The sequence below is a fragment of the Lissotriton vulgaris genome, chromosome 8, assembly GCF_964263255.1.
Source record: "Lissotriton vulgaris chromosome 8, aLisVul1.2, whole genome shotgun sequence".
Taxonomy (NCBI): Eukaryota; Metazoa; Chordata; class Amphibia; order Caudata; family Salamandridae; genus Lissotriton; species Lissotriton vulgaris.
Genome location: NC_141696.1, coordinates 677,029,971 through 677,036,632, shown reverse-complemented (window position 1 = coordinate 677,036,632; position 6,662 = coordinate 677,029,971). Strand labels below are relative to the sequence as shown.

General features: G+C 39.2%; 1 pseudogene; it reads left to right on the top strand.

Moving 5' to 3' along the window:
* The first annotated feature begins 305 nt into the window (after positions 1-305).
* On the top strand, positions 306-6,085 carry LOC147697876 (uncharacterized; annotated as a pseudogene).
* Positions 6,086-6,662: the final 577 nt, after the last annotated feature.

Here is a 6,662-nt window from a genome sequence, read left to right as displayed (position 1 = left end):
TAAATAGGAGACCGCCTCTGTATCAGCCTGGTTCTTTATGGACCACACCAAGTGCCCCATTGACAAATGAAAGAAATAATGAAACCCCAAGACAATACTCAGATTTCAAAGATGTACCAGTCACAGTAGAAGTTAGATATATTCCAAATACACCTGTTGTGGAAGCCAGAATTACAGGTACTCCTGTACCAATGAGTGATCCACACAAAAGGGTGCGAAGTAGTGAAAACCGAAGTGATGTGCAACCAAATATTTCTGATTATGAACGTTCTGCACATAAACTGATTCAGAACTTAACTAAAAATATGGAAGCAGTAACTGTCCCTGTAACGATAGGGCCGGTAATACCAGTGTTCGAAAATCAGAGGATAAAAGAACCAAGCTTGACAATCCCGTTACAACAAGGTTTGCAGAAAGTAAGAGAAAATATTTATCCTGATTTGTCAGAAATAAAGCAGACTATTAATGTAAATCCACCTGAATTGACTTGTAACCAAAGTTCATTATACAAATACCCGATTGGTGCACAATCTGACTCTGCAACACCAGAGAAAAGTCTAGATAAAATAGATTTAATACAAACTCCTGTAGGACCGTCAGATAAGGAATTGAGTGACTGGATTAAAACTCTAAAATTAAAAGAAAATGAACCAAAAGTATTGGATGTAGCAAAATTAAAAGTAGATATGGAAGAATTAATTATTGGAACAATTGGAACAGATAGACTTAAAACGTATCAGGATGATGAACTTATGTTTATGTGTAAAAGCATTACATGGAAATCAAAGACAGTGCATGATTAATTAGAGGATTTAGCAAGTGAATTAGGAGTAGAATTTTCAAAAATTAAATCATTGCAGAAATCATATAGAGTGGATTTTGCAGAAAAAGACATTGAAAATATAAATACTGCTGGGAGAATAGCACAGATAAAATAATTGATTGTCCTGCTGCGAAGATGGGGAGATGTGAGCAAGTGGAGACTTAAATGGGCAAAGAAGAGAGAAGAAAATAGTGATAAATCCACTTTTGCTTTTCCAATTAAAGAAAAAGAAGCAGTGGTAACTGAGTTCCCCATGAGAGAGATACCTGGAGGAGGATATGTACATGTTCCTTGGAGCAGACAGGATATATTGTCGTTTACTAATGATTTCCCGAGATTGAGAGAGAAACCAGTAGAATGGTATCGACAAGTAGACAGATTTGTGAAAGTGTCAAAAGTTTTATGGATTGATCTGGATGGATTGTTTGACATAGTAGTGCCAGCAGATTTATGGACAGAATGTAAAATAGCTATATATTGGCCAAGAGAAGAATTTGCTAGAGACAAAGTCACAGGAGCTCCGTTACAAGATGTAATGCAGAAATATGAACAAGTAATAGTATGGTTGAAAAATAAGATACCTCCAAAAGAAACCGATTGGGTAAAAATAGACAGGACCACACAAGAGCCGAAAGAATCTGTACATTCATTCTATGAAAGATTACTGTTAGTCTTTAAACAGTATAGTGGTTATGAGGAACTAAATGAGAAGGATATGAGCCACTTTATATATAGATTTGTGTATGGGTTAAAACCAGAGATTGGAGACATGATTCGACACAACATGATAGGTTGGCAGTCAGGTACTGTGGATGATGTTTTGAGAAAAGCAAAATATTGCAGTGAAGAAATTGATGCAAAACAGAAAAAGCTGAAAGAGAAAGCCATGTGAGCACAAGTAAAAGTATCGGAACAGCAAGTGGCGCAAATAGAAAATAAGAATGCAGGGAATCAAGGAAAACTTAAGGCTAAACCAAGGTTAGTGGGAAACATAGATGAACTAAAGAAGAAGCTCCCTTCTTTTAATTGTGGCAAGTTAGGGCATTGGAAGAAAGAGTGTAAATGTCCGCCAAGAGCTAATGTAGAAAATAATTCATTGAATCCACAGGTACAGTTTGAGGTAAATCCACAACAGCAACAACAGCAGATAGCAAATCAGCAAAGTCAGGTGCCACAACCGCCACTGCCAAACAGTGTAAACCAGCAGAGATACAGTGCAGAGACAGAATTCAGCGGAGGTGAGCAGGTAATAAGACCGCAAAGAGTGAATACGTGTCCTCAGTATTGGTTACAAGAAGAAGGTGGCAGTGAGTCAGATGAAAGTTTATGACGGTGCCTGAGAGAGGGAGAAGAGTGTGTGCTTGGAGCCACTCTTGAGGTAGATCAGTCTGGTCCTTTTGTGAACGGAAAGGTGAATGATGTGGAAATAACTTTCCTAGTGGACACTGGTGCTACCCGTTCTACTGTTATATCAGTGGAAATTCAAAATCTTCCTCTCTCGGGAGAGAGCATCCAAGTTGTAGGTGTAGCTAATAGACAGATACAAACTCCTTTGACAGAACCAGCTGAAATAGAAATTGGAAATTACAAAGATATGCATCGATTTGTGGTGTGTGATAGTAGTCCTGTTAATTTGTTAGGCAGGAATATTCTGTGCAAAATGAACTGTGCCATATATTGTTCACCGGATGGCTAGAATTGCAAACCGCAGATGAAGACAGTTTGTATAAAATGACGATGCTCATGATTGAGGCAGAGCAGAGCAAGTTATTTCCTGTTTTTGATCGAGAAAAGATTCCTGTTGAATTGAAAGAAGTAGTGAAAGAGGAAGTATGGGATTTTACTGGAAAAGATATAGGATTGATGAAAGGTGTTGATCCTGAATAGTTACAGAAAAGGAAGGTGTAAGCTACCCAAATATACCTCAGTATAAGATGACTGCAGAAATAATTGAAGGAATCACTCCAGTGATTGACAAAATGATTGAGCAGGGAATTCTGAGAGAGATAGAAAGCAGCCCCTGTAATTCACCAATCATGGGATTGAAAAAGCCTAATGGAACATTTAGGATTGTACAGGACCTTAGAAAGGTTAATAAAATTGTTGTCCCATGTTGCCCGATTGTTCCTAATCCAGCAGTGATTTTGTACTAAATTCCCCATGATGCGGAATGGTACACAGTGATTGACCAGTGCAATGCGTTCTTTACTGTTCCATTGCATTCAGAAAGCCAGCCAATTTTTGCGTTCCGATTCCAGAATCGTATTCTAGAATGGTGTAGAAAGCTTGAACATGCCTGGAGAGTCTGTATTAGTATAATACATAGATGATCTTTTGATTGCATCAAAAACAAAAGATGCATGTGTAGCTGACACAGTAGCATTAATGAATCATTTGGCAGAAGAGGGACATAAAGTGTCTCCATCTAAATTGCAGTTTTGTCAGAAAGAAGTACAATACTTAGTTCACAAGATTGCAAAAGGAATCAGACAAGTCACAATAGGAAGAATGAGAATGATATAAGGAATGCAGCCACCTAAAATTCAAAGACAAGTGAGAATGTTCCTAGGAATGGTAGGTTAGTGTAGACGGTGGATTAGTGGATTTTCATTGATTGCAAAACCATTACAGAGACTGACAAAAGCAGATATTCCAGATCCAATAGTGTTGACCAAAACTGAAATGGAAGTGTTTGAACAGCTAAAAACAAAACTGTGTGAAGCACCAGCATTGGGAATGCCCGATAATGAAAAAGAGTTTGAATTGTACTGCAGTGAGTGAGAAGGATGTGCATTGTCAGTGTTAATTCAGAGACATGGAAAAATGAGAAAACCAATTGCATATTTCTCAGCTGTTTTGGACCCTGTTGCAAAGTCTTTGCCAGGAGGTCTGAAAGCAGTAGCAGCAACCAGTGTAAGTTTGGAGCAAAGTGAAGGAATTGTGATGGGATTTCCTCTAAGGGTGTATATACCTCATTCAGTGGAGATTCTCCTCACAAGAGCAAAAACACAATACATGACCAACAGCAGAATGACCAGATATGAAAAAGTAATTTTGGGAGCTGAAAATGTGACAATTGCCAGATGTGTGAATGTTAATCCTTCTACACTATTACCTGACACTGTTGAAGCAGAAGTGAAAGGTGAGCTTGATCACAAATTTCTGGAAGTTCTTGAGTATTGCACAAAACCTAGGCCAGATATTAGGGATGAACCATTACCTGAATCAGATTTTGTGATGTTTGTGGATGGATAATGTCTGAGAACAGAGAGTGGCATTTTGAGCGCTGCTTATGCCATTTGTACAGGAGCAGAAGTGTTGGAAGCATCTTGTTTGAAAGGAATTCATTCTGCTCAAGTAGCAGAGTTGATTGCTTTGATACGAGCATGTGAACTGGGAAAAGAGGCGAAAGTAACCATAGTGACTGACAGTCAATATGGCTATGGAGTTGTTCATGATTATGGACAACTCTGGTCTCAAAGAGGTTATTTGACTTCTGCGGAACACCCATTTGGAATGCTGAATTGGTGAAGACACTGATAGATGTAATTCAGCTTCCTGAAAGAATAGCTGTGGTGAAGTGTTCAGCACACAAAAAGAACGAAGATTATATTTCTAGAGGAAATAATTATGCAGATGCCATTGCAAAGCATTGTGCTAAAAATCAAATTTCAATCAATACAGAAAAGTTAAAAAACCATGTTCCGAGTCCTTTAATACTAACTACTGTAGTTGAGACATGGCAGGAAGTGAAACAGGTACAAGAAGAGGCAGAAGCCGAAGGAAAAGATATTTGGTTAAAACCAGGGTGCAGACAGAGAGAAGAAGATGAAATTTGGGTTTACAAAGATGAAAGACCAGTAATGCCCGATAGCATGATCTCAGACATGGCTCGAATGTACCATGGTCAAGCCCACATTGGAAGAGATGCTATGATTCGTCTTTTTAGACAAACTTGGTATAACCCCAAGTTCAGGATGATTGCTGAATGTTTGTGCCAAAGGTGTTTGGTATGTCAACAATTCAATCCAAACAGAAGAACCATTGTAAGCTTGGGAACCATAGGACGGGAGGGTGGTCCATTTACAAGGGTTCAAATGGATTTTGTGGAGTTGCCCCCATGCAACAAGCTTGGGTATATTCTTGTGATAATTTTTTTTTTCTCCCGATGGGTGGAAGCATTCCCCAGGAGGAGGAATGATGGAATAACTGTTGCCAAACTGCTTTTAAGAGAGATAATACCGCGTTTTGGGTTCCCAGCATCAATTGAATCAGCTCGCGATCCACATTTTCAAAACGAGTTAATGCAGATGATCTGTGAAGCTCTAGACATTCGCCAGAAGCTGCATTGTGCTTACAGACCTGAGGCTTCAGGGGTAGTGGAACAGGTGAATGGAACCATTAAGAACAGAATTGCAAAAATTTGCTTGGCAACAGGACCTAAGTGGCCAGGCGCTTTGCCGCTTGTTCTAATGACATTGAGAAGCATTCCTGACAGGAAAACTGGACTAAGTCCACATGAGATTTTGATGGGCAGAGTAATGAGGCAGGCCTATGTACCTGTTAATAAGTTATTGACAATAAATGATGACATCATATTGGACTACTGCAAAAATCTGTCTGATGTGGTAACTTCTGTACTCCATCAGGAGGGAACTGAGTCAAATTCCAAAGAGAAAAATCCAGCTCATGATTTAGTCCTTGGAGATTGGGTTCGAGTGAAGGTACATCGCAGGAGAAATTGTTTGGCACCTTGGTGGCAGAAACCACGCCAGGTTATCCTAGTCAGTACTACTACAGTCAAGTGTGCTGGATTAAAGAGGTGGGTGTATGCCAGCCACACCATCCGTGTGCCTGCACCTAAATACCCATACGACGGTGAAAGTACAACTGACTCTGATTCTGAAGCTGAACCAGAAAAGACTCCAGATACTGAAGATCGACAGGAACGTCGACATCTGAAAGTATCAGAAGCCAGTTCTGCGTCTGAAGGTGAAGGTGAAAGGGAGATTGTTGAGATACCAGATTCTGAAGATCAATCTGAAGGTCGAGAATCGGTAAAGTTAGACACCAGTACAGACGTAGAACTAAGTGAAGATAAGGTCATTGAAGAGGAGAAATCTGAAGAGAAATCTGGAAACTCTGAAGGCAGGAACGGAAATCCTGAAACTGGGGAATGCGGAAGTAACTCACGAAAAGGATGAGATTCCAAGTACCAGTTATGAAGGTGTTCCCAACAGAGTAACAGAGAAGAAAGCTTAATCTGATGAAGACAAAGACATTGTACAAATTATAATCAATGATACAGTTGAAGATACTGAAAGTGAAACTGATGACAGTTCAGATGAAACTGCAATAAGAAAAAGTCCAAGAAAAAGAGCTTGGAGAGTGGAGCATAACACAATAGAGCCAACAACTAAGAAAATCTGTAAAGGAGATAATTGGCCTAAAAAAACTGGTGGACTGAGATTCAAACTAAGGAACAAAGCAAAAGAGTCAGAAGAGCAAGTGCATGAGATCACTAGTCAGAGAGAAATACTGGGAAAGAAAATAGAAGTCGTTCAAAGGTCAAAAAGAGTAAGACAACCAAATCAGAAGTACAAATCGCCTGAGTGGACTTATATAGTCCTACCACCCATTGATGAGGTTAATAGTAGCCAAGAAAACGTGTACTGCCCTAAAACAATTTGGAAAAGTGAGTAAGGAAATCAACTTAAGAGAAAAACTGATTGGTACTCAAAGTATATGATATTAAGTAAAAGCCTGAAGTCCTGTGAGACGGATATTGTAAATATAGGAGAGGTCGGAGTTGACATAATGTCAAAGAAAACTTGTTAGA